Below are 27,550 nucleotides of genomic sequence, written 5' to 3'. Positions count from 1 at the left end.
CAAAGGGAGTTGAAGCCTTCGTCAATCAGGATTCTGCAGAAATGCAACACGTGTTCTGCGTGCATGAGACGAATTCTTATTTAAAAAAAAATCACTGTTAATTAACCACCAGGTTAAAGGAAGGTTAAATAAAAACATTAAAATCAAACCTCTAATTTCTCTTTTCTCTCCATTTGCCACGGTCACGGTCATGTGCTATGACCTGGGTATCTGCTGTCCTCTTCCCTGTCCTCTCATCAATGTTATCTGTCCTCTTCTTCTCTTCCCTCAGAACTGTTCCATGCAGGATGGTATTGGAGAGACAAGAAGATCTTATTACATGGTCATACCCATTCAGGTTCCTCTTCACAGGAGAAAACAGATCTTCATAGAATCTCAGATGTATCATTCTTCTCCACACTTCATCATGTGCACCATGGTTGGTGTATAAGATTCCCAGGAGTCTTCTGGAGCATCAATGGCTCCAGATGACATTGATAGTTTTTCAGTAGCTTTGATAGCTAGGCATTTCAATAGCTTTGGTGTTTCTTTGTAGTTTCATTGTCAGGGTCTGTGACGTGCATGCATTTCAATGCATTGAAGAGACTAGAGCAGGGGTGAGCAACGAAGGCCAAGACGGTTCAGGTTTTCCTTGGAACCAATCACCTCAGCAGGTGGGTTGCTGATGAGCTTCTACCCTGAACATAAACACCTGACCATCAATGAAATCACCTGCTGAGGTGACTGGTAAAAAGGGAAACCTGAAGTGTCTTGGTTCTTCATGGCACATGATCCCTGGACTAGAGCATGAAGTAATCTCACATTGGTTTGGAGATGTGATGTTGTTCACTCTTTCGGGCCCCTTCACACATCACACGAAATTGGGCGGAAGAAGCAGAAACTGGCTGAAAATCCGCTCACAAAAACCAAAATGACAAACCACGAAACACACCAGCTGCTGTCGGGAAGGACACATGGTCGGGCAAGCATGCATGATACCACGGCAACAGTTTTGTGCACGCTCGTGTTCACGTGTACGAACACAGTGCGAGCACGTGGAAGGTTGCGCACATAGCAGCGGAGAAAAAAAAATGAAAACACCACAATTTATAAGACTGAATTCCTGCTATAAAGAGCAAGAGCAGAGTTAGCCTCCGCCTAGATGTACACCAGGAAGTTATTAAATTGACGTGGATTTCTGTTGCCTTGTCTCGCTCGTCTCATGAAGAGTTGGCTCCCCTGTCATGAACACATGAGCCGGCATGGCGTGTCCAGCACGCAGTGATCTGCTGGTGACATTGTAAATGTGATATATGTTTTAATTATTACCATGTGGGGAAATCCCATAGATGACCGTGCCTCACAGAGGAGTCCCGTGAGGTGATTTTCTGCATGGCACGATATTCGACAGCATTGCCATGCGCTGACGTGGCGGTCACCTGAAGCTATATGTGTTTTAATTTATTTTCACGTGAGAACAGCATGCCAAAGTCCGCACCTCACAGTAATGTTAAATGGACTGCATTTATATAGCGCTTTTCCATCTGTGTCAAACGCTCAAAGCGCTTTACAAATAATGCCTCACATTCACCCCGATGTCGGGGTTTCCGCCATACAAGGCGCACTAGTGCACTAGTTGGCACGTGTAGTTATCTATCTAAACCCATTTGTCCATGGTGAATTCAATCACCAAACTGATAATTTAAACATTTACAATTTTGCAGGTATTTAAATCTGTCCGGCCTTTCAGATTTTGCAAACCTGACAAAATGTAGTTTCTATCGAAATCCAAACATTATAATGTCAGTTTATTTTTGTAACATATTGCAAAATTACTGCTCATTTTAATGAAGAGAACATATTTTCCTGTGGGAAATTCCATGGCAAATACTGTCTTTTCCTTCTAACACTGGCATGCAAATGAACTGCATGCATGAGGTTCTGAGATGACCTTTGACCTGACCCACTTGCTTGATGCATGTTCCCGGGTCGTGCACGCTAACATTTGTAGGATGTCTTGTAAATCACTTCAGAAGTGTTATCTGGTTTCAAAAACAGTGTTTTTAGATTTAGAAGTATTGAGTTTTCACAAACCTGTGATTAGTTTTATATAAAATGAAGCTGTTTCTGAGCGTTTTCCACCATCTTGACTTATTTTGTTCACACAAGCAGAGAGCTGAAGTCATGCTGCCTTTCTTTACTTCGATTGGCTGGCAGTGTGTCCTTTCCGGTATTGCTCGTGTAGATCAGGGGAAGAAACCCATGTGATCTATGATGTCGCAACCAAATGTAGGTCATGAAGTCTGATTAGTTGATTTTTTTTTCCTTTCAGGGGTCAAAATTGTAAATTGTTTTCAGACAGCACAAATGTTGATCAGATTGGCAATATCCATTAATGAATACTTTATTTAAATGCTCAGCAATAAAATGAGAGTGGTGCAAAGCAAATTACTTTTATTACTTCCATCTATCTATTTTGTTTACCCACTGACTGTAATTAAGGGTCACAGTGGGGCTGGAGTCTGTCCTAGGATCCATGGGCCGTGAGGACGGGTACACCCTGAACAGGACGCCAGTCTATCATATGGCCATCTTTTTCTGATTTAAATCTTAAAAAAGCCCAAAGGCTGTACAGCTTTAAGATGCAACCATGGGCAGTGTGACATCAGAAGAAATCAATATTAATTTCTAGAGATTCTGCCATCATGGAATGACACTCAACAAAAATATAAACGCAACACTTTTGGTTTTGCTCCCATTTTGTATGAGATGAACTCAAAGATCTAAAACTTTTTCCACGTACACAATATCACCATTTCTCTCAAATATTGTTCACAAACCAGTCTAAATCTGTGATAGTGAGCACTTCTCCTTTGCTGAGATAATCCATCCCACCTCACAGGTGTGCCATATCAAGATGCTGATTAGACACCATGATTAGTGCACAGGTGTGCCTTAGACTGCCCACAATTAAAAGGTCACTCTGAAAGGTGCAGTTTTATCACACAGCACAATGCCACAGATGTCACAAGATTTGAGGGAGCGTGCAATTGGCATGCTGACAGCAGGAATGTCAACCAGAGCTGTTGCTCGTGTATTGAATGTTCATGTCTCTACCATAAGCCATCTCCAAAGTCGTTTCAGAGAATTTGGCAGTACATCCAACCAGCCTCACAACCGCAGACCACGTGTAACCACACCAGCCCAGGACCTCCACATCCAGCATGTTCACCTCCAAGATCGTCTGAGACCAGCCTCTCGGACAGCTGCTGAAACAATCGGTTTGCATAACCAAAGAATTTCTGCATAAACTGTCAGAAACCGTCTCAGGGAAGCTCATCTGCATGCTCGCCGTCCTCATCGGGGTCTCGACCTGACTCCAGTTCGTCATCGTAACCGACTTGAGTGAGCAAATGCTCACATTCGCTGGCGTTTGGCACGTTGGAGAGGTGTTCTCTTCACGGATGATGCGAAGGAGATGTGTTGCACTGCATGAGGCAAATGTTGGTCACACCAGATACTGACTGGTATCCCCCCCCCCCAATAAAACAAAACTGCACCTTTCAGAGTGGCCTTTTATTGTGGGCAGTCTAAGGCACAGTCTGTTGAGTATATATATATATATATATATATATATATATATATATATATATATATATATATATATATATATATATATATATATATATATACTAGGTTTATTAGAAAACTAACCGGCAGTTTTATAAAAAAAAAAAATCACGTGCGATTACACCAGACATGCTTGAACCCTCGTGCGCATGCGTGAGTTTTTTCATGCGTGTCGTTGACGTCATCCGCCTGTGGGCAGGCTTTAAGTGAGCACTGGTCCAGCCCTCTCGGCTGAAATCCTTTGTCTGAGACGCTGCTGGAGACGGCGCGCGTTGCTTTATCAAAAATTTTTCAGGACCTGTGAGGGATATCCAAGTGGACACTATTGCAGAAATTCAGCTGGTTCTCGGTGAAAAGTTTAACGGCTGATGAGAGATTGTGGAGTTTCTTTCGCTTTAAGGACAGCTCACAAAGCGGATTGGCGCGGCGCGGTCGGAGGTGGCGTCCGTCTGGCTGTTTCGAGCTGAAAACATCCTAATTTAAGGCTCTGTTCACCCAGGTCATCATCAGAGAACAGAGAAGTTTCAGAAGAAGTCGGCATGAGGAGTTTATGCGGACATTCCACTGTTAAAGGAGATTTTGTAATGAAAGAACGTACGGGCAGATTCGCCGAGTCGGTTCCGTGATGACGCCGCAAATCCGTCTGCTCTGCGACAGGAAAAACACCTCCATGTTGAAAACCATTTGTAAATTTCAGGTGGCTTTTGATGGCTTTCAACAAGTGAGTATCTGAGAAATTGTTTAACAGCTGGGCATGTTCCAACTTGTCCGTTAAGGTTTCCAATGGAGGTGTTTTTCCTGTCGCGACCCCCCGCGGTCAGGTCCGGCCCGACATGCGAATCTGCCCGCACATTCTTTCATTACAAAATCTCCTTTAACAGTGGAATGTCCACATAATCTCCTCATGCCGACCTCTTCTGAAACTTCTCTGTTCTCTGACGACGACCTGGGTGAACAGAGCTGAAATGTGGAAGTTTTCAGCTTGAAACAGCGAGATGACGCCACCTCGGAGCGCAGATCGCCATCAGGCGCCGTGGGCCGTCCTTAAAGCGACACTTACAGACCAAAATCTCTCATCAGCCATTAAAATTTTTACCGAAAACCAGCTGAATTTATCGAATGGTGTCCACTCAGTTGTGCCTTACAGTTTTTGAAAAAATTTTGATCAAACAAAGCAGCAGTCTCTGAGCCATTCCTAAACAATGAAAAAACGACGAGAGGGTGGGCCACTCCTCACTCAAAGACTGCCCACAGGCGAATGACGTAACCGACAGGCGTGAAAAAACTCTCGCATGCCCACGAGGGTTCAAGCATGTCTGATGTAATAACACGTGATTCAGTTGGTTTTATGTTCCCTCTTCCAGCAGATCCACATGACTGGTGTATTAAAAAAAATCCAAAGCACTTGAGGCATTTTGCACTGCTGTTACACAACAAGCAGCAAAAATGGAAACGGGTGCAAAAAGAACTACGCATTTTTTTTTGGCACTTGGTAAGCTGAGAATTTAGATTCTGGTGGTGTTCCGTATCTGAAAAGCTCTTCCACAAGAGTCCTCCACAGACAGTAGCTTATTAGTCAAAATGTCAGCTCCTCCTTTCTTCTTCTTCATGGCCCATAACTTTTACACCACGCCTCATCTCCTGTGTTTTCTCCTCTCTTCTGCGCTGTCGGCCTGCCAGCTATTACAGCTGACTTCATTTCAAGTCTTTTCTTGTAATTACAGAGTGATTAGTGTTTCAATTATGTGCAAACGTGTTTGTTGAGAAGGACGTCGCGCCGGATACCTGTGTTGTGTTATGTAACGGTATCATTTAGCGCCGGCGAAACTGCAGCTTTATCTGTCCCGTGTTTGTTCCTTTTGTGTTTGGAGAGGCATCGAGAGAAAAAGCATCTTTAAAAGAAATGGGTTGCCGTGTGTGGCTCTGCAGCTGAACACAATATCAAATGAAGAGAGAATGATTAAATGCCACATCATGATGGCATTTGAAATTAGTCTGAAAGTGGCAAAGAAAACAGCAGCAGCGCACTGATGAGTGAAATGCAAGTCTTTAATTCTTGTGTTTCACTTTGCATTTTAAATGAGTCTGTGATTAGCTCTGATGGAAATGGTCTGAGTTTTTGTGTTCATGTCTTTCTGGTTATACACAACTATATCAAAAATGCAATAGATTGATTTTGACCGAAATCTAACAGTGAGGTGTTTCTTCAGTTAAACTTGTTGATTTTGGGCTATTTTTCTTACCATTTAAGTCATGAAAAGTATTTTATTTAACACCAATATAACTTTGCTCCTAAGTAATAATGTAAATACTTAAAGTATTTGTTGTCTTATCACCAATATGACCAAAATTGGCTTTTTATGGAAAAAAAAAAAAAAAAGAATTTCTACTTGGACTCAACCAATATATCAGTTGAACGATAATATCATCAGATATGAGCAATTAATGAACCAGCCGCATGAATCTGCATTTATTTATTTATTGCAAATATGAGAACTTTGACATGAAGAAAAGCACTTTGACTATTAGCAAAGGTATCATTATGTAGTTTGTCCACCAGAATGCACTAAGACTGTATCGTTTACAATGCTGTAAAGCATGGCTGGGACCCCCAGCATCACTTTATCACATTACCTACAAGAGACAGAGGAAACCTGACCAGCTGCCATTCAGTTTCAGTCAGAATGGGTGTCTTCCAGTGATGAGAGACTGAGATAGTGGCTACTATGCTGCCAGCTGGGGAGGGCCAGAACAGATAAGAAGTCTATTTTATGGAAATGCTGGGTGATGCACAGGCTGACTGCATTGTGATGGCAGCGTGACATACACTGGCTGGTTGTTGGTTATATTTTTAAACTGTAAAACACCAACACTCAGTTATATTTCTTTGCCATAAAGGTTTGATAATGAAATGTTAGGAATCACTGCCATAGGATGCCATAGTCAGATTAATTGCATACATGTATATAGGTCACTTGAATAATCTAAGACTGCAGATTTTAAGTAGATTATTGCTGATGATTTATGATGTATGACCTACTATCAGAAAATGCTGTTTACATGGCTTTACAAGTCTTAACATCATCTAGTTAATATCTAAATACTGCTGTTCAGGTAGCCACAGTCACTATATTTTTCACTCTCACATCGCTAAAAATTGTAGCTTGACCGATATGGATTTTTTTTTAGGACGATACCGATATTAGGGAGCGAAACACACACACACACACACACACACACACACACACACACATATATATATATATATATATATATATATATGTTAAGACTTGTTGTTGTTGTTGGCAGTTTCCTCGCTTGCGAGGATAGTGGGAAGGCCTTTTTTTTTTTTTTTTTTTAGTTTATTTTCTACAAGCCCTCTGGTGGCTGAAAAGTCCGATGTGGGATGCACAAGACCTATTACACTTGGGGCAAATGAACACTTGAGTACGCTGGGCTTGTGCTGCTGCCTGCTCTTTCTGTCTTTGACGCTTCTGGCGTGAGGCCTCGCTTCTTTCTGCCTCAAAGTTCAGGCTGGCGGATTTGATGCTGGAATGCCAGCTGAGTCTGTCTGTAGCTAGATGCTGCCATGACTGATGCTGAATGCCTGCAAGGGAGAGCTGTTTCTTCAGCTGGTCCTTATAACGCTTTTTGGGGGCCCCTTGGTTTCATCTCCCTTCCTTGAGCTCGCCAAAGATAATTAATTTCGGCATGTGTGTATCATCCATCCTGGCTACGTGACCTTCCCCAACAAAGCTGTTGTTTGAGTATAATAGACTTCATGCTGGGCAATTTGGCTCTGGTAAGGATGTCCTCATTTGAGACATAGTCCTGCCACTTGATCCCGAAGATGTTTCGGAGACAACGCTGATGAAAGCGTTCCAGTAATCTGATCTGCTGGCAATACAGAACCCAGGTTTCAGCTCCATACAGGAGGGTAGGGACCACAATGGCTCTGTAGACCTGCACTTTTGTGGAAAGGCGCAGTGCATGATTCTGCCAGACTTTCTTTGAGAGTTGACCAAAATAACTGCTGGCCTTGGCAAGGTGACTGTCTAGGTCCTTGGCAACGGATGCGTCATTTGAGATAACACTACCGAGATACGTGAAGTGCTCTACTGCATTCAGGCTGGTACCCTCGATGTTGATTTGGGGTGGGGTATATGCTGTATGGGGGGCCGGTTGATATAGCACTTCTGTCTTTCTCAGGCTGATGGTGAGGCCGAAGGCTCTTGCTGCTTCAGTAAAACAGTTGACAATGTGCTGCAAGACTTGCTCCATATGGGCGATGAGGGCGCAGTCATCTGCAAAGAGCAGCTCCATGATTAGCTGTTCTGTGATCTTAGTGTGGGACAGAAGGTGCCGCAAGTTAAACAGACTTTCGTCAGTTCTGAAGCGGATATAGATGCTGTCTGTCAAGTCTTCTTTGGCCTCATGAAGCATCATGCTGAAGAAGATGGAGAACAGAGTGGGCGCAAGGATGCAACCTTGTTTGACGCCATTTGAGATGGGGAAGCTGCCGGACAGAGTCCCGTTGTACTTCACTTGTCCCATCTGGCCTTCATGCAGCTGGCGGATGATGGTGAGGGCAGCCAAGGTGAGAATTTTTGCAAGAATCTTCCGCAAACCTTCACGACTGACTGTGTCAAAAGCCTTGGTTAGGTCTATGAAGGCTGCATAAAGGGCCATGTTCTGTTCTCTGCACTTTTCCTGGATCTGGACGAAGAAGGACGAAGATCATGTCGGTGGTTCCCCTTGTTGACCCGAAATCCGCACTGACTCTCGGGAGTATTTTCATGCACTATGGTAGGGGTTAGCCTGTTGAGCAGCACTCGAGCCAAAATCTTACCTGCTATTGAGAGGAGAGTGATGCCCCGGTAATTAGAACAGTCGGACTTGTCACCCTTTTTCTTGTACAGGGAGACAATGACCGCATCCCGAAGGTCATGTGGAACCATTTCCTTTTCCCAGCAACTGGAGAAGAGAATCTGAAGCTTGTCGAGGACTGCCTCACCTCTATTTTGGTACACCTCTGCTGGGATGCCATCTATGCCAGGAGACTTCCCTGGATTCAGCTGTGTGGTGTGGTCATCAGGTTTAGCTAAAAGAGTCTTGTGGCATGCACGTTTCTTTTCTAGTAGTTCCTGGATCTGTGCATCAAACTCATAAAACAAGTCTTTATTTTTCCTTCTTCCTGAAGGATGGTCTTTAATCTCATCCACTGTTGTTCAGTGTCGTCAGGCAGGCCTTCTTCTCCACCCAGTCTCTCCTCTAGTTTGGCCTGGAACTCCATTTTTGTGTCTATGTCTTGCAGCTTGTGGACTTGTAGCTTCTTAAACTGTGGGCCTTTCTTCTTAGGAGGGGCTTGAAAGTGAAAGCAATCTTGGAATGGACCAAGCGATGATCCGTATAGCAATCCGCACTAGGCATCACCCTGGTATGTAGTACGTCTCTTTTATCACGCTGTCGCGTCAGAACGTAGTCCAGAAGGTGCCAGTGTTTGGAGCGTGGGTGTCTCCAGGTTGCTTTGAATCTCTCTTTCTGTTGGAACAGGCTGTTGGTGATCGTCAAGTCATGTGCAGAGCAGAACTCCAGCAGCCCACTCTGGCGTTGAAATCTCCCATGATGAGGAGCTTGGCCTGGGTGTCGACGCGCTGTAGAAGGTTGTGCAGATCGCTATAGAAAGCCTCCTTAACTCCGATGTCGGCCTGCATGGTTGGGGCATACACACTAACAATAGTGGCAAAATCCTTGTTGTTGATGGGGAGCCGGACTTAAGACTTGTAAAGCCATGTAAACAGCATTTTCTGATAGTAGGTCATACATCATAAATCATAAGCAATAATCTACTTAAAATCTGCAATCTTAGATTATTCAAGTGTCCTACATACATGTATGCAATTAATCTGACTATGGCATCCAATTGGAGTGTATTTTTTCACAAGTGTGACACAGGACGCATAATGTGGTCATGAATCATTTTCTGGACAATGCTCAGGAACATGTAAACAGAAATATGAATGGAATATTATGTAAACAAACAACAACAACAAAAAACTCAATGTCAACACCATAATTAAAATATTGTCTTATTTAGAATCAGATTGTTGCTGCCCACGTAAAGGTATTCAGTCAGAAGACAAGAGACAACTGAGTTTCCTACCATGCCATTTGCATGTCAAGCAACATCACATGTACTACTACATACACTCATGTTAGCATCATGTAGAAGAAGAAACATGGTAGATCTTGAAATGTAAGTTAAAATGTCAAAAAAATTGTGTAAAATTGAAGGAGAAATCAGTAACGGAGATGGTGAATAAGCACATGCCACCACAGGTCCCATTGAGAAGGGCTTCAGATAAAATTTGGATAAAATTTTGCTGGATATTTGCTGGATGACGAAGGCAGCACTTACACAGTTCTGCCTCATCAGTTTTCAGTCCGAACATTTGCAATAACATTTGCTGAATAAAATAATTTATTTGGGCTTTTCACATTGTTTTGCTGTAGTTGCTGCCATGGAGCCACATGTTAATATCTCACAACTTTTTACACCAGATGTAACTGCTAATGAAACCCGAAATATACAAAGTCAAGGTAGTACAGGTGGCCATGATCTCATTTAGAGACAACAATACTAACCACCACATTGCAAAACCAACAATAGATGTAACTGTAAAAATATACAGTATAACAAAAATGTAGGTGCTTTATCAAGATTTCAACACAAAGTGAACTTTGTTGTCATTTTTTGCTGTTTGGGTTGGTGAAATTTTGAGGTTTGGGGCTTTAAATCTAACATCAGACTTCTAAAATTGTGGAATTGATACAGAGTTTCAGAAACTTGTGTGACAGGAAAACATGCATTTTTTTTTTTTAATTTATGCAATATGTATTTGTTTTCTTATTTGTCCAGTCTGAAATTTTGTAAAGTCTGTTCTGGGCCAGGCTCCTTCTCTTCAGGACGTTTTGCTTTAGTTTCTTAATTCTAGTCAAATTATGTTTAAAAGTATTTTTATTATTATGTTTATGTTAAAATATGCTTATGTTTATGTTTTGGACCTGCAAAATGTGTAATTTTGCCACTTTGTGATTTGTTGGAAAACTGCTATAAACAGTTTGCAAACCCTGATAAGTTAACTGAATAACATTTAATATGCAAATATCAGTTAATGTTATTTTTTGACTTTATGTGTCTTGGTATTTCATTTATTATGGGCACTGTTATGTTCATGATATTTTCACCTATACACTAGTGACATTATGAATGAATGAATGAATGAATTTATTTGGCACACAGACTCAACAATAACAAAAAACTGATAAACACTGATAAACAATTCAACAGTGAACATGTATGACTGAAAGGGTGTGGGCAGAAGCAAAGCTTCGGAACGCCCATCCCTTTTGTATATATACATACATACATACATACATATACGTAAACCTCCACCAGCAAATGCCAACACAGACAGTATAAATTAATCAATAAAAAAAGAAAACACAGCCAGACAAACACGGTGCACAATCCCCAAAAACAGTAACAAAAATCTAAAAATCTGTAACAACAATCAGTCACAAAAATCTATAAACCTAGTTCATTATATTATAAGAAGCAATCATGTTCTTATAGAGCCCTTTAAAGCCGACTAATGTACCAGATAATTTGATGTTGTCAGGACAATTATTCCAAATTTAATACCTTTAACAGAAATGCAATGACTTTTTACAGTATTTCGAATCTTTAACTTCTCAAATACCAACGTTCCTCTCAAATTGTAATTGGACTCCCTAATTTTAAACAGATCCTGGACATGAGGAAAAAGTTTGTTCTTGACTTTATACATGATTTGAATTGTGGTGTACTCAACCAAGTCCCAGAATTTTAAAATATGTAAATTGACAAATAATGGGTTTGTTGGTTCATGGTAGGGTTTGTCAAAAATAATTCTTATGGCTTTCTTTTGTAGTAAAAATATTGGTTTTGTATGTGTTTCCCCAAACCTCAATGCAATAGGTCATATATGGAACAAGTTGCGAGAGGAAGTCTTTTGCTTTATACAGGATTGTAATGGCTTTAGATATTTTAGATTTAACATAATTGATATGTTTTCCAGCTTAATTTGCCATCAATAAAAACCCCAAGAAACTTTGTTTCAGTTACAAGTTAAATTTCAGTATCATGTAATAAGAAATTTCTGCTTAAATTCCTGGGCTTATTTCCAAATATAATATACTTAGTTTTACCAAAAGAGCAAAACTTTGTTTGAATCAAACCATTGTTTAAATTTCATCAATTCCTTATCCATCATGTCCAAACGCTTTCCCAAATGATCCCCACTACAAAATACATGTGATCTTCAAAATTTCAGAATTTATCCCACATAAATGAACATTGTGATACCTAAGTATATGATGTTTTGCTATGAAATCATTCAACCTCCTTGCAAATACCTTGTCCAGAATTGTAGAAAATTGTGGTAACAGTGAGACTGGCCTATAGTTCGAAAAGATGTGTTTATCACCAGATTTGAACCACGGTATCACTTTAGCTATTTTCATTATAGAAGGAAATTTCCCCATCATTAATGACAAATTACAAATATAGGTTAGAGGTTTAACAATACAGAGTTTTTTTTAATCAAAAACATCAAAATTTAAACTATCAGTTGATTTTTTTTCCCCCAATTTTAATTTATAAACTATGTCATTTAGTTCAGTTTCATCTGTTTCTTTAATAAACATTGACTCCAGAATTGTATTGGTTGTTTTGCTGTTGTCCAAGTAACACATTTTGGGGGATACAATTGAATTTGGTACATTCTTACCCATATTGACAAAATAATTGTTGAATTTATTAGGTATAGCATTAATGTCTAACAATTTTGTCAGTCTTTGCGTAAAAATAAGATGGATAATCTTTAACTTTTTTTTTTCTTTTTCATGATTTCATTTAAAAGCTTCCAAATACCTTTAATGTTAGTTTTGTTTTTTTTTCCCCCAATAAATCACTATTGTACTGTTTCTTACAAGTTCTCATAATGTTAGTCAGTTTGTTTTTGTATATCTTATATTTTCTTTTGGGTTTATTAGTTCTAAATTTTATAAACTGCTTGTACAATATTTTTTTCCTTTAACATGCTTTCTGAAGCCCCTTTGTAATCCATGCTTCATCAGCATTTCATTTATAACCAACATTTGACACAACTGGGCAATGTTTATCATATAAATTGGAAATAATACAAACAAATAATTCATATGATTTATCTATATCCTCAATGTAAATGTCATACCAGTTTTGAGGCATTAAATCCATTCTGAGATTTTTAATTGTTACATCAGTTATTTTCCTTGTGAAATTAGTGGCTAAGATTATGATTAAGATTTGCTCCGTGCTTATTGTGACTCATCGTGATGTTCATGCAGATATCTTACAAAGTGTTTCTGACAAATGAGAAAAATCTTAAATTTGTCAGAAATTTTAAATTAATGAAGTTATATCAATGACATGATTTGCTCTTAATGTAGGTCTGATTTGTCAGAATGTACTGACATCCCTTAAATTACATAAATAATAGTACATAGTTGTTGTTGTCCATTTGGCTGCTCACGTTTTTTTGTTCGGGGTCACCACAGCGGATACAGCCAGATCCGCATTGGTATTTGGCACGTTTTACGCCGGATGCCCTTTCTGACGCAACTCCAGTTTTACCTGGAGAAACACACACAGCCGCTGGTGTTATGAAGAAGTCTAAATTATAGTACGTACTAATGAAGCTATAATTAACTGTTTGTTAAATTATCCTTTAATGAGTAGTTAAATGCACTGACAGGTATCTAAAATGTTATCAAGTGGAACAAAACGGATCCTCTGTTCCTCTGAATGAACGGAACAAAAGGAGACTTTGGCGTGGACCGTTTTTCTTGATGCAGTTGAGGTTTTATCAACTAGTGGATCTCCTCCAAGTTACCAGAGCTTCCAGACCGATAAATCATGAGAACACAGAAAACAAATGAATCCATCGACTGTTACAAATAAAAAACGACTGTATGTTAATTTTTTTTCTGTGACTCCACTTTTCTGACACCTCTGAAATCAAATGTGACCTTGCAGCTCACTGTAAGAAATGCAGCTGCATGCAGAGAAGGTTTGTTTGAGATGACCTTGTTTACAGTCAATCAATTAAACAGAATGGATCCAGACAGAGTGGAAACGTGAAACACACAGCCACAGTTTTTCTTATGCATGAACACCTCAGGAGCTCATTAAGTGACAGAGTCGTCGTCGACGTCAGTGTTTCGTCCTCCAGTGAGAGCTGTCTTCAGGACAGAGAAGCAGCACAGCGTCCTCTTTTGCCGCACCGGCAGTGACGGGGACATCATCCGGCGCACAGCTTATGGCTTCTGACAAGTGTGTGATCGGGCCAGAGGTCCATGAAGGCAGCGATTACAAAACACAAACTGTGCATGTGTGCCATCATTAAACAGATGGCCTGAGCTGTTCTAAGCTTCCACAGTACTCTGGTGATGCCGTCAAAAATGATAATATTCATCCTAACAAAAGAAAAAAAACACTTTCTAATCAAAGCAAAATACATATAATTCTATAAAATAAAGAGAATCAGAATCCAAACCCTTGTTTTGTTATTATTATTATTATTATTATTATTATTATTATTATCATACATTAATTATATTCATAGTAATTTTTGTTTTTTGTGTCTGAACCAACTTGACAACAGTCATTTGATTTGGATTGTTTAATGCAGTGTGGTCACGATTAGTGTGCTGTCTTATTTATACTTCTGGATTAACCACATCGCCAGATAAAGAAGTCAAAATAGAAAAAATGAACTAAACTCTAAGTCCTATATAGGCCCTGAGGCCGGTGCTGGTGCTATTCTCCAAAAACTGTATTATGAATTGGATAAGAGCCTATATGTGGGTTTCCATTACCCCCCAAATTGCTCTATCAAAACTGGTTTTACACCCACATAAGGTGGTTTTCCAGGCCAAAAAAAAAAGCCTTGTTTTGAAAAAGTAGAATGGAAACACTTTCTTTTTTGCACTATTAGGGTCACACTATTGTATGTTACAGACAGCATCACTTGACATTTTAAAATACACAATGCAGTATGTGTGGACAATGTAAGAGACATAGAGCTTGTATAACCTTATAAGAAGTGATGTCACAGCAATACCAGATTAAAAAGAAAAACAACAACAACAACATGGTAACACTTCACAGGACTTACCCTTCTATTTCCTTTGCTACTGGAATTATAGTTCTTGCAAGATGACAAAATCCAGCAGTGACATTCAGTAACTCATCATTCATTATTACAGCTATTTTTTAAATAGACATTCTAAAAAATTAGTTTAAACCTTGGCATTCATCTGTAATGGAAACCCACCTTAAGACTCTGACTGGATGGGACTCAAAACCAACTCAAGATACTTCCACAGCCAAGGCCGATACCCATTTACAGCTGCGTGGACTAGGACAAGGTGGAATAAGTGTCTTGTCCAAGGACACAGACAGATAGATAGCGTGTGTGGGGAAACAAATCCAGGTCCATATATTGGCAGCCTTACTCCTCATCTACTGAGATACCTGTTCCACCTGCAAAACTCTATATGGGGGGAAAAAAATAAAAAATAATAATAAAAAAATAACAATAATAATAATAATCACAATAGACTGGTGTCCTGTCCAGGGTGTACCCTGTCTCATGCCCTATGACTACTGGGTTAGGATCCAACCTCTCTCCTCCCCGCCACCACTCCCCATGATCCTTAATTGGAGTAAGCGGGTATAGAAAATGGATTACATGGTAAATGGACTGCATTTATATAGCGCTTTTCCATCTGAATCAGATGCTGAAAGTGCTTTACACACTAATGCCTTACATTCACCCCGATGTGAGGGTGATTTTCCGGTAAGGCTGGGATTTGAACAGAAAATCCTCATATCTCAAGCCCAATGCTTAACCACTAGACCATCATCTCCCTTTATGATTACAAAAAATGTATTGTCCACATTGATCACAATGTCATCTGCAAACATCATAGTCCATGGGGACTCCTGTCTGATCTCATCCGTCAACCTGTACATCACCACTGCAAACAAGAAAGGACTCAGAGCTGATCCTTGGTGTAATCCCACCTCCACCTTGAATGAGTCTGTCATTACGACTGCGCATCTCACTACTGTCACACTATTCTTGTACATGTCCTGCACTACCCTAACATACTTCTCATGATTCCTTCTTTATGTTCTCTAATGCCATATACCAACACAGTGCAGAGTAGCTACCTAAACTCTGTAAGTGAGATAGAGTATCTCGTCAATAGTTTTACATCCTCATTGAAGACAACTTTGGATGCTGTAGCTCCTCTGAAAAAGAGAGCTTTAAATCAGAAGTGCCTGACTCCGTGGTATAACTCACAAACTCGCAGCTTAAAGCAGATAACCCATAAGTTGGAGAGGAAATGGCGTCTCACTAATTTAGAAGATCTTCACTTAGCCTGGAAAAAGAGTCTGTTGCTCTATAAAAAAGCCCTCCGTAAAGCTAGGACATCTTACTACTCATCACTAATTGAAGAAAATAAGAACAACCAAAGGTTTCTTTTCAGCACTGTAGCCAGGCTGACAAAAAGTCAGAGCTCTATTGAGCCGAGTATTCCTTTAACTTTAACTAGTAATGACTTCATGACTTTCTTTGCTAATAAAATCATAACCATCCCAAAGACGTATTGTTATCTTTGGCTGCTTTCAGTGATGCCGGTATTTGGTTAGACTCTTTCTCTCCGATTGTTCTGTCTGAGTTATTTTCATTAGTTACTTCCTCCAAACCATCAACATGTCTATTAGACCCCATTCCTACCAGGCTGCTCAAGGAAGCCCTACCATTAATTAATGCTTTGATCTTAAATATGATCAATCTATCTTTATAGGTTGGCTATGTAACGCAGGCTTTTAAGGTGGCAGTAATTAAACCATTACTTAAAAAGCCATCACTTGACCCAGCTATCTTAGCTAATTATAGGCCAATCTCCAGCCTTCCTTTTCTCTCAAAAATTCTTGAAAGGGTAGTTGTAAAACAGCTAACTGATTATCTGCAGAGGAATGGTCTATTTGAAGAGTTTCAGTCAGGTTTTAGAATTCATCATAGTACAGAAACAGCATTAGTGAAGGTTACAAATGATCTTCTTATGGCCTCAGACAGTGGACTCATCTCTGTGCTTGTTCTGTTAGACCTCAGTGCTGCTTTTGATACTGTTGACCATAACATTTTATTACAGAGATTAGAGCATGCCATAGGTATTAAAGGCACTGCGCTGCAGTGGTTTGAATCATATTTATCTAATAGATTACAATTTGTTTATGTAAATGGGGAACCTTCTTCACAGACTAAGGTTAATTATGGAGTTCCACAAGGTTCTGTGCTAGGACCAATTGTATTCACTTTATACATGTTTCCTTTAGGCAGTATTATTAGACGGCATTGCTTAAATTTTCATTGTTACGCAGATGATACCCAGCTTTATCTATCCATGAAGCCAGAGGACACACATCAATTAGCTAAACTGCAGGATTGTCTTACAGACATAAAGACATGGATGACCTCTAATTTCCTGCTTTTAAACTCAGATGAAACTGAAGTTATTGTCCTTGGCCCCACAAATCTTAGAAACATGGTGTCTAACCAGATCCTTACTCTGGATGGCATTACCCTGACCTCTAGTAATACTGTGAGAAATCTTGGAGTCATTTTTGATCAGGATATGTCATTCAATGCGCATATTAAACAAATATGTAGGACTGCTTTTTTGCATTTGCGCAATATCTCTAAAATTAGAAAGGTCTTGTCTCAGAGTGATGCTGAAAAACTAATTCATGCATTTATTTCCTCTAGGCTGGACTATTGTAATTCATTAATATCAGGTTGTCCTAAAAGTTCCCTGAAAACCCTTCAGTTAATTCAAAATGCTGCAGCTAGAGTGCTAACAGGGACTAGAAGGAGAGAGCATATCTCACCCATATTGGCCTCTCTTCATTGGCTTCCTGTTAATTCTAGAATAGAATTTAAAATTCTTCTTCTTACTTATAAGGTTTTGAATAATCAGGTCCCATCTTATCTTAGGGACCTCATAGTACCATATCACCCCAATAGAGCGCTTCGCTCTCAGACTGCAGGCTTACTTGTAGTTCCTAGGGTTTGTAAGAGTAGAATGGGAGGCAGAGCCTTCAGCTTTCAGGCTCCTCTCCTGTGGAACCAGCTCCCAATTCAGATCAGGGAGACAGACACCCTTTCTACTTTTAAGATTAGGCTTAAAACTTTACTTTTTGCTAAAGCTTATAGTTAGGGCTGGATCAGGTGACCCTGAACCATCCCTTAGTTATGCTGCTATAGACTTAGACTGCTGGGGGGTTCCCATGATGCACTGAGTGTTTCTTTCTCTTTTTGCTCTGTATGCACTACTCTGCATTTAATCATTAGTGATTGATCTCTGCCCCCTCCACAGCATGTCTTTTTCCTGGTTCTCTCCCTCAGCCCCAACCAATCCCAGCAGAAGACTGCCCCTCCCTGAGCCTGGTTCTGCTGGAGGTTTCTTCCTGTTAAAAGGGAGTTTTTCCTTCCCACTGTTGCCAAGTGCTTGCTCACAGGGGGTCGTTTTGACCGTTGGGGTTTTTCTGTAATTATTGTATGGCCTTGCCTTACAATATAAGGCGCCTTGGGGCAACTGTTTGTTGTGATTTGGCGCTATATAAATAAAATTGATTTGATTTCTCTGCCACTCCGGACTTCCTCATACAATACCACAGCTCTTCTCTTGGCACCCTATCATAAGCTTTTTCTATGTCCACAAACACACAATGTAACTCTTTCTGGCCTTCTCTGTACTTCTCCAACAGTATTCTCAGAGCAAACATTGCATCTGTAGTGCTCTTTCTCAGCATGAAACCATATTGCTGCTCACAGATCTTCACCTGTTTTCTAAGCCTAGCTTCTACTACTCTTTCCCATAACTTCATGCCGTGGGTGATCAGCTTTATCCCTCTGTAGTTACTGCAGCTCTGCACATCACCCTTGTTCTTGAAAATAGGAACCAGCACACTTCATCTCCACTCCTCAGGCATCCTCTCACTTTCCAAGATTTTATTAAACAATCTGGTTAGAAACTCTACTGCCATCTCTCCTAGACATTTCCATGCATCCACTGGAATGTCATCTGGACCAACTGCCTTTCCACTCTTCATCCTCTTCATAGTAGCCCTCACTTCTTCCTTACTAATCTCTTGTGCTTCCTGATTTACTCTCACCAATTTTCTTTATTCATCTGCTCTTCAAAATATTCCCTCCATCTTCTTATGTTTTCCTGGACCTCTTCATTCCACCACCAAGTCTCCTTGTCTTCCTTCCACTGTCCAGATGTCATACCCAGTACTGTCCTAGCTGTCTCCCTCACCACACATGCACTACTTTTCCAGTTGTCCAAAACTGCTTCCTCTCCAGCCAGTGCTTCTCTCACCTGCTCGCTAAATTTCACACAACAGTCTTCCTCCTTCAGCTTCCACCATCTGATCCTTTGTTGAGCTCTCACTCTCTTCTTCTTTACCTCTAAAGTCATCCTACAAACAACCATCCTATGCTAACGACACTCTCTCCTGCCACCACCTTACAGTCTCTGATTTCTTTTAGCTTGCATCTCCTATAAAGAATGTAGTCCACCTGTGTGCACCTTCCTCCACTCTTATATGTTACCCTGTGCTCCTCCCTTTTCTTAAAGTAGGTATTCACCACAGCCATTTCCATCCTTTTTGCAAAATCAACTACCATCTGTCCTTCCCCAATCCTATCCTTGATACCATATTTACCCATCACTTCCTCATCACCTCTGTTCCCTTCACCAACATGCCCATTGAGGTCCGCTCCTATCACCACTCTTTCATTCTTGGGCACACTCTCCACCACCTCATCTAACGCACTCCAGAAATCATCGTTCTCCTTCATCTCACAACCTACCTGTGGGACATATGCACTGATGATATTCATCATCACCCCTTCAATTTCCAACTTCACACTCATCACCCTGTCAGACACTCGCTTAACCTCCAACACACTTTTAGCATACTCTTCCTTTAAAATGACCCCAACACCATTTCTCTTCCTGTCCTCACCACGGTATAAGTTGTACCCACCGCCAATGCTCCTGCTCTTACTTCCCTTCCACTTGGTTTCTTGCACACACAATATGTCTACCTTTATCCTTTGTATGTATAATAATAATAATAATCATAATAATCATAATAATCGTAATAATAATACAATAAAATAGCCTTGATCCTGAAGCAGATTCCAGTCAATACAGCACATAATCTGAGCGTAACATAAGTTGCAGGGTTCAAAGGGTCTATATTTAGTTTTTGATCATGGGTGTGTTTTGGGGTGTAACATGAAACATTTTGCATTGCCTATATATGTCGGATCTTCATCTGTCATTTCTGTTAAATTGTGTGTGCACTTGAAGATGGTGCATTTCAAATTTCTAAGACAGCAGCAGGTGACAGAAGTGAAGTTTTCTTGTGAAGGAACAAATCTGTGAAAAGCATTGGAGTAGACCATTTTTGCAAGCAGAATCAACCACAGCTCCCTGAGGTGAAACATTTGGGTGCATTGTTCCTCCAAAACCTCCTCCTTTGGGAAATTATTCACCTACAATCTATACCATAATTCACCATGGCCCAAATCTATTTGTCTGTTAGTTAGGAACAAAATTAGAAAATTAAACATATTTGGATTGTCATGTTTTCAGGCAATATGTGAAATACCTGAAGATGTGCAGTGAGCTTTTTCTCAGCAAAATTGTAACTGCAAGTGTTTTAAGAACATTTCCATTCTGTTGCTCATGATGGAGGCATTCAGTCCATGCTAACGGTAGCTCGTTAGCATAGCGTTATGTGATGCCAGTGAGTTATAATGCTAACATTAGCCCATTAGCGTTGGGTAGTGTGACATCTGTGAGCATCACATTATGTGATGTTATTGAGTTGGTATGCTTATATTGGCCCATTAACATTGCATTATGTGATACACATTAGGATTTTAAATGATGCTAGTGGCTTTTCAAGACAACCCATGGTGAATCTTTACTCAGGTCCTCGTCAACCACAAATATATATATATATATATACAGTGGTCCCTCGTTTATCGTGGGAGTTACGTTCTAAAAATAACCCATGATAAGCGAAATCCGTGAAGTAGTCAGCGCTATTTTGTGCTATTATTATCTATGTTTTAAGGCTGTAAAACCCCTCACTACACATTTTATACACTATCCTCAAACAGGCATTAACATTTTCTCACTTTTCTCTCCTGTGTAAACACTCTCTATTTTCTTCTGGGCGAGAAGATTATAAACAGACACACGAAGAACTCGCCCTTTGCTCACTGCCTCCAGAGGTACGGATGCGGGACCCGCAAAGAATCCAAGTCCTCTCTTGGTTGCCACGGAGCTCCGCAGCTGCAGTCAACATCCACATCAAAACAGCAGGCGTAGTCTCTGGACCTGTTGCCAGATTTGGCACAGCAGACAGGAGGGTGGTGTGAGTGGCCTGTTGCTGCATTTACCAAGCCCGCAGACTCAGTAAGCAAGGAAGTGAGGGCAATTGCGGTGATGCCGACCGGTGCCGCGACCGGCCCGCCTGATAAGGACGCAGAACACAATGTGCTGTAAAAAAAAAAAAAAGCATACAAAATTGCACTAAAAAAATCCGTGAAACTGCGAGGCCGCGAAAGGTGAACCGCGTTATAGCGAGGGACCACTGTATATATATATATATATATATATATATATATATATATATATATATATATATATATATATATATATATATATATATATATATACATGCACATTCCACTGTAACAGACATGGATCATTTTCTAAACTTCAGAAAACATCCCTGTGGTGACTCTGTCATGGGATGTGTATGACTGACAGCTTTCATAAGTCTCAGTGGATTAAATTTTAATACCTTGAACCCAAAGAAAGTGTCTCATCTTGGCTTTAAAATGTTAATACTGAATTCAAAGCTGCATCCTCATCAGTACCAAAATCCCATGGGTTCTTCCTGTTGATAAAACCGATCATTTCACCAGGTTCTGAAGAGATCAGCTGAAAATAAACAATACAAATAAACAAACAAATGAAAAGTCAGTGGTACACTGCCAAGTCTTGGTCTTTTTGGTCTTCATAGTGTGAGCAGCTCATCACAATGTGGGATAAAAATCAAGAGTACATCTCTGTTTGAGTAAAGCTGTAATTCCAGGTTGTCATTTGATATTTTATTAATTTATAAACAACAGAAAAGGGACTTACATTTTGGTGTTCCAGCACAAACTTTTAATAGGAGTCCAAAATGTAGTTCGGTGATGCTGTGCACAGACTTCGTACTTACATAAAAAAAGACTTTGTTTAGTGATGCATTTAATCATTAGTGATTGATCTCTGCTCCCCTCCACAGCATGTCTTTTTCCTGGTTCTCTCCCTCAGCCCCAACCAGTCCCAGCAGAAGACTGCCCCTCCCTGAGCCTGGTTCTGCTGGAGGTTTCTTCCTGTTAAAAGGGAGTTTTTCCTTCCCACTGTAGCCAAGTGCTTGCTCACAGGGGGTCGTTTTGACCGTTGGGGTTTTACATAATTATTGTATGGCCTTGCCTTACAATATAAAGTGCCTTGGGGCAACTGTTTGTTGTGATTTGGCGCTATATAAAAAAATTGATTGATTGATTGATTGATTTAGTTCCTCAGTCCAGCCACAAATCACGTCAGCTTTTCAGCTTTTCATCTGAACATTCTCTTCATGCCTCCAGACAGCTTACAGTGGATTTGTGTGTGTGTGTGTGTGTGTGTGTGTGTGTGTGTGTGTGTGTGTGTGTGTGTGTGTGTGTGTGTGTGTGCGCAAATTAGAAGAACTAGCACCGTCAATTAGCTCAACCAAATCCTCGCCCTGCTTGTGTCATTGTCCTGCGTGTACATCCTCAGTGCAGCGAAAAAAATAATTCGGCTTACAGCGCAATGGACTTGTTTTGTGTGCGCACGCTGTGTGTATGCGCACATGTGCGTTGTGTGTGTGCGCATGTGCACATGTGGATGTGTGTGTGTGCAGAGTGCAATGGTACCAAATGTATGGAACCAAATTTGCATGATAAATGCAATGCAACACAAATGGGACAAATAATCCATGTCATTTGTCATACAAAGCACCAATCAAATGACAAGGATCCATTCAGCTGTTATATAAAATCAGTTATTTTCCAGAACATTTACCTTCTCACCATATTTCATAGAAATCTGTTCATTACATTTCGAGTTATCCTGCTAATAGTCAGTCAGTCAGTCATTGCTTATTGGCACCTTAGTGGAACTAAAAACAAGTACAATAAAATTTATGCATGTCACTGACTGGAAGTTCGTGTGAGGTACAGAGCAGGATTTTGGCCGGTAGCTCTGCTGTTTGTTTGTGTGTGCAAGCGTGCATTAACAGTGTGTTCACGCCTCATTATGTACACAATGTGAATCCAGGCAGACATTGCTTTGTGGGTGAAGAGAACTCTGTTGTCAACTATGTTATGACAAATTGCAGTGCAAAAAGGGATCAGCAAGCCTCATGTCAGCAAATCCTCCTGCAAATCATCTCGTCTCTTCCTCCGACTTGCCTTTGCTCCCCGTTGTCAGAGAGGTGCTGATGCTCACGGAGGCTGCAAATCAATAGCACACTCACATTATTTCTGAAAAAAATAATCACCTTCTTGATATTTATTTTTTTAATATTTTGTTGCATGTGGTTTCTCTAACAAAGAGCAACATGGTCAAAATGCTGCTACACCTTCAAAGTTAAAACACATCAAAAGAACAAAACAGTAGAACTCAAAGAGCCCACACAGATAATAACATGCAAAAATGTTAGGCACGATTGTGGGGGGAGGGGGAGGGCACATGGAAAATCAAGGATGCCCAAAAACAACAAGCTGCTTTTAAAATATAAAATTAAGAACACAAAGCTTTTAAAGACTGCACAAAATAAATATATATCTCATGTAACCTGATGTTAATGCTCTCATGGCTTCCCCAAAGCCTCAAGCTGCTTATTCTCATCTGAAATCCTTCTGGTGGGCTCAGACGAAGGTTAAAAAAGAAAATGTGACCAATAGGTGGCGCAAAACATCCAGTTCTACCAGCAGTTTTCCAACTTTTCTGCATGAATATATCACACATGGACCATGAAAAACATACTTCTGATACTGCATTCATGTTGCCAGTGTGCCAAAAATGGTAAACTATTTATTTATTTATTTACGAACAAGCATTCAGTCAAGTGGACAGTGGAGAATTTCACCATCACTGGCTGTGAAAGTGGTAGCCACAAACCCAGACCAGTGTCATAGTCATTACTCAATAAAAGTAATCTAGTACACTTTATTCACTGCTTGAAAAAAGTATGGTACTTTCCAAAGAGAAAAAAAAAACATATATATGGTGCATTCAAAAATATGTGGAAAATACAGTAATTCACCTGGGGGTCTCAAATCCTAATCACCTTCAAAGTAGTCTCATTGGGACTGCACACACATCTTCCAACTGTTCTACCATTGATGGAAGCATTTCTGAAAGTCTTCTTTTAGAAGGATGTCCAGCTGGGCCATCATGCCATTGCATGTCTTCTAGCGGCTCAAATGAAGTCCCTTTTAGTGTTGTTTTGATCTTGGAGAACGGTCAAAAATCAGAGGGCACCACGTCAAGAGCATAGGGAGCCTGATGAATCACAGGAGTGCTATGTTTGGCCTGGAAAGCCTGAATCACTTGAGGAGAATGGGTGGATGCATTGTCATGATGGAACTTCCAGATGCAGTTGCTTCTGCTCCGCTATCAGCAGCTTCAGCATGAACTTTGCTGACACTTTCCACATGCCCAAATCCTCTGTCAAAATGGAAGGTACCAAACCTGTGCTTATCCTCGCCTCATCCACAAGTAGTCTGTATTCTGTCAATCACTTGGTCATTTCAGCTTTAAGATGGCCTACCAGAAAATGCTTCACTCTCCACTGCTGTGTGGCCTGTTTTTGTAATGTTATACTACTCTTTTATTATTATAAAAGAGCATTATGCCCATTGCATCATTGCCAAAAGCCTTCTCAATCTTGCAAATGGCTTCCACTGGGTATCACCAACGTTTGGCAAAATTTAATGCAATACCTTTGCTGGAGTTGTTCCATCATGTTAAAACAAATATGTTCACTGTAAGGCTGACTGCTATCAACTGATGTGCTCTGCAGATGAGAAAAAGTACACAAGTGCAAGAAGGTTCCCTTCACCTCCCTACAAAATGACAACTCACATGCTTCATTTGTTTCTGTTAGATAAAATGTCGCAGATGGATCAGGGAGATCATGGGTTGGGCTTCCTGTATATGGACCTGGGTTACATGAGCATCTTGTCTGTTGATCTACTGTTGTAAGATGGTGTGACAGTGAATTAGGTCAAGCTGCTAATGAAGACATGAACCATCAGCGAGACACACCTGGAATTTCATGTTTTGCATGATGTCACTGCATTTTGGAGCTTCAGAGATCCTTCTGTCCATCCAATGGCTATCCATTTAATCCTACAAGATTCTTCCAGAACTGGGGCATGTGAGATCTGCATGGGAGCTGTGGAGGTCTGAAGCATGCTGAGGAGTTGTGGAAGTGTTTTGTGGCTGAAGTGGGCAAGTGGGGGGGTTCTTTCTGTGACAGACCTGGTGTTTGTTGCCCAGTCGCCAACTGTGGTCTACTTCCTGGGACTCTGCTTTTAGCCATTTGGAAGTCTTATGAACCATCAGTCTTCTGACCACTGAACTCTATTTTGTTGTAATGTTATAAGTTGCACCTGTTAAAATGCCTCTTGAAGATGAAAAACTCATATACTGTATAACTCACACGAGAGTGTAACTTGTACCTTTTTATCTGTAAAGATAAAGATAAAGATAAACTCTATTGATCTCACAGAGGAGAAATTCACATGTTACATCAGCTCTTAAAAAACACACAAGATGGGTGCAAGTAGAGGAAAATGTTCATCAAACAGCGTGTGCAAGGATAAGCAATAATAATAGTATTTGTAACAGTACAAAACATAAGAAATGAGGTAGGAATAGAATATGTATGTATATATACACACACACACATACATGCATATGTATATATATATATATATATATATATATATATATATATATATATATATATATTACTAGCTCTTTATTACTATACTATACTATATTATATTATGGATTTTTGTGCATTGTTGCAATGTACTTTTGATTACTGGCATTTGCTCTTTTATTACTTGAATTTAATTTGTTGAGTGTTTGAATTCCTGGTAAAACTGTATATAAATATTCATTCTCATTAGCATTATTGTTGAGGAATGTGTGACTTTTTTCAGTATATATATATATAAGTCACTCCAGAGTATGAGTTGCAGGAACTCCCAAAGTCATAAAAACCATGACTTGTACTCCAGAAAATACGGTATGTCTATGGCTGCTTTGCTGCAATATTTCTGTTTTTGCATGTGCATGACATTTTTGAATGACATTTCTTTGCTGTGCTTTGTTCAATGTTATTTTACTTTTGGTACTATGACCAATACAGATGGTCACTCCACTGAGTACGGTCTTCTTGAGGTTTTTTCCCTGTAATCAGTTAACACCTGAGGAAGTTTTCTTTACCACTGTTGCCAATGTGCTTGCTTAGGCAATGGGTAATATTAGATCTTACTTGTTTGAAGTGCCTTGGTGTGGCTGAGTATGTTGTGATTTGGAGCTGTAGAAATAAATGGGATTGGGTTTTATTCCTTGCTATGCTACCTGTCTGTGTCCTTAGACAAGACACTTCATCTGCAGTGCCCCATTCCAAGTGTAAATGGGTAATGGCTTGGGAAGCAACCTGCAATGGACTGGAGTCCCATCTGGTGTGGTCATGAACACTCATACCAGACGTGTTAGATTTCCGTTTCTTCTGGCATCCATTGTGTGTTACCTATTCTAAATGCTGGTGGTGTGTGTGTGTGTGTGTGTGGGGGGGGGGGGGGGGGGGGGGGGGGGCTGGAAAAACAGTAGCTGAAGTACAACACAATGCATCCACAAACTAGTGGTTGAACAACTGCTTCTTTACTTGACAGACCATCGTACGTTATACAGCACATTTTCTGCTTATAATTTAGTTCTGCACACACTCCCTGATGCATTCACTGATGCTCTTAAATCGTCTCTCATTTCATTTAATTTCAATGAAGCTTTATTGACATGGAAAACATACATTGTCAATGCAAGTGTTACATAGAGCAAAAAATCAAAATTAAGAAGCTGCACATACAGTCAACAATTTTCTGCAGTAAATAAATGTTTAAAAGGAGATGTGGGATTGAAATATAGTAAAAACTGTGCTTTCAGTGTAAAAATATACCTTCCTATGAAATGTGCTATATTATACATAGATAAAGTGATATAGCAATTCACTCTCCTGTTTTGAGTTTATGGTGGTTTATGTCCGTTGCACCTTCTTTTCATGCCACGCATTGCAAAAAACACAGGTGCAGGATGAACCAAAAACATGAGGAAGACATGATAGATGTGTGATGTAAACCAAACAAAGTACAATATAATAATAATAATAATAATTAATATATAGTATTTATTGTCATTGTAGGTATACATACATGAAACAAAATTTGTCCCCTGCATTTAACCATCCTAATTACAGTTAGACACAATCCAACCACTAGGAGCAGTGGGGCAGCCACAGTCCAGCTCCCGAGGACCAACTCCAGCTGTAGAGACGCTGCCTTGCTCAGGGGCAGAGAAGGAGCAGACCCTAAATAACCATGTTTTT

General features: G+C 40.1%; 1 protein-coding gene and 1 long non-coding RNA gene across 2 annotated transcripts in view; one reads left to right on the top strand and one right to left on the bottom strand.

Annotated features, from left to right (window-relative positions):
* The window catches only part of brinp3a.1 (bone morphogenetic protein/retinoic acid inducible neural-specific 3a, tandem duplicate 1), a 176,705-nt gene that overhangs the window by 29,618 nt on the left and 119,537 nt on the right, over positions 1–27,550 (top strand). The window lies entirely within an intron of this gene.
* Positions 1,477–27,448, bottom strand: LOC117518328. The gene is made up of 3 exons (XR_004562953.1): positions 27,438–27,448; positions 25,507–25,513; positions 1,477–1,603 (listed from the first exon to the last, which is right to left on the bottom strand). It is a non-coding gene; the product is annotated as an uncharacterized LOC117518328 (long non-coding RNA).

Source organism: Thalassophryne amazonica, chromosome 10 (assembly GCF_902500255.1).
Source record: "Thalassophryne amazonica chromosome 10, fThaAma1.1, whole genome shotgun sequence".
Lineage (NCBI taxonomy): Eukaryota > Metazoa > Chordata > Actinopteri > Batrachoidiformes > Batrachoididae > Thalassophryne > Thalassophryne amazonica.
Note: the sequence above shows the minus strand (reverse complement) of the source record. Positions and strands in the feature narration are given on the sequence as shown.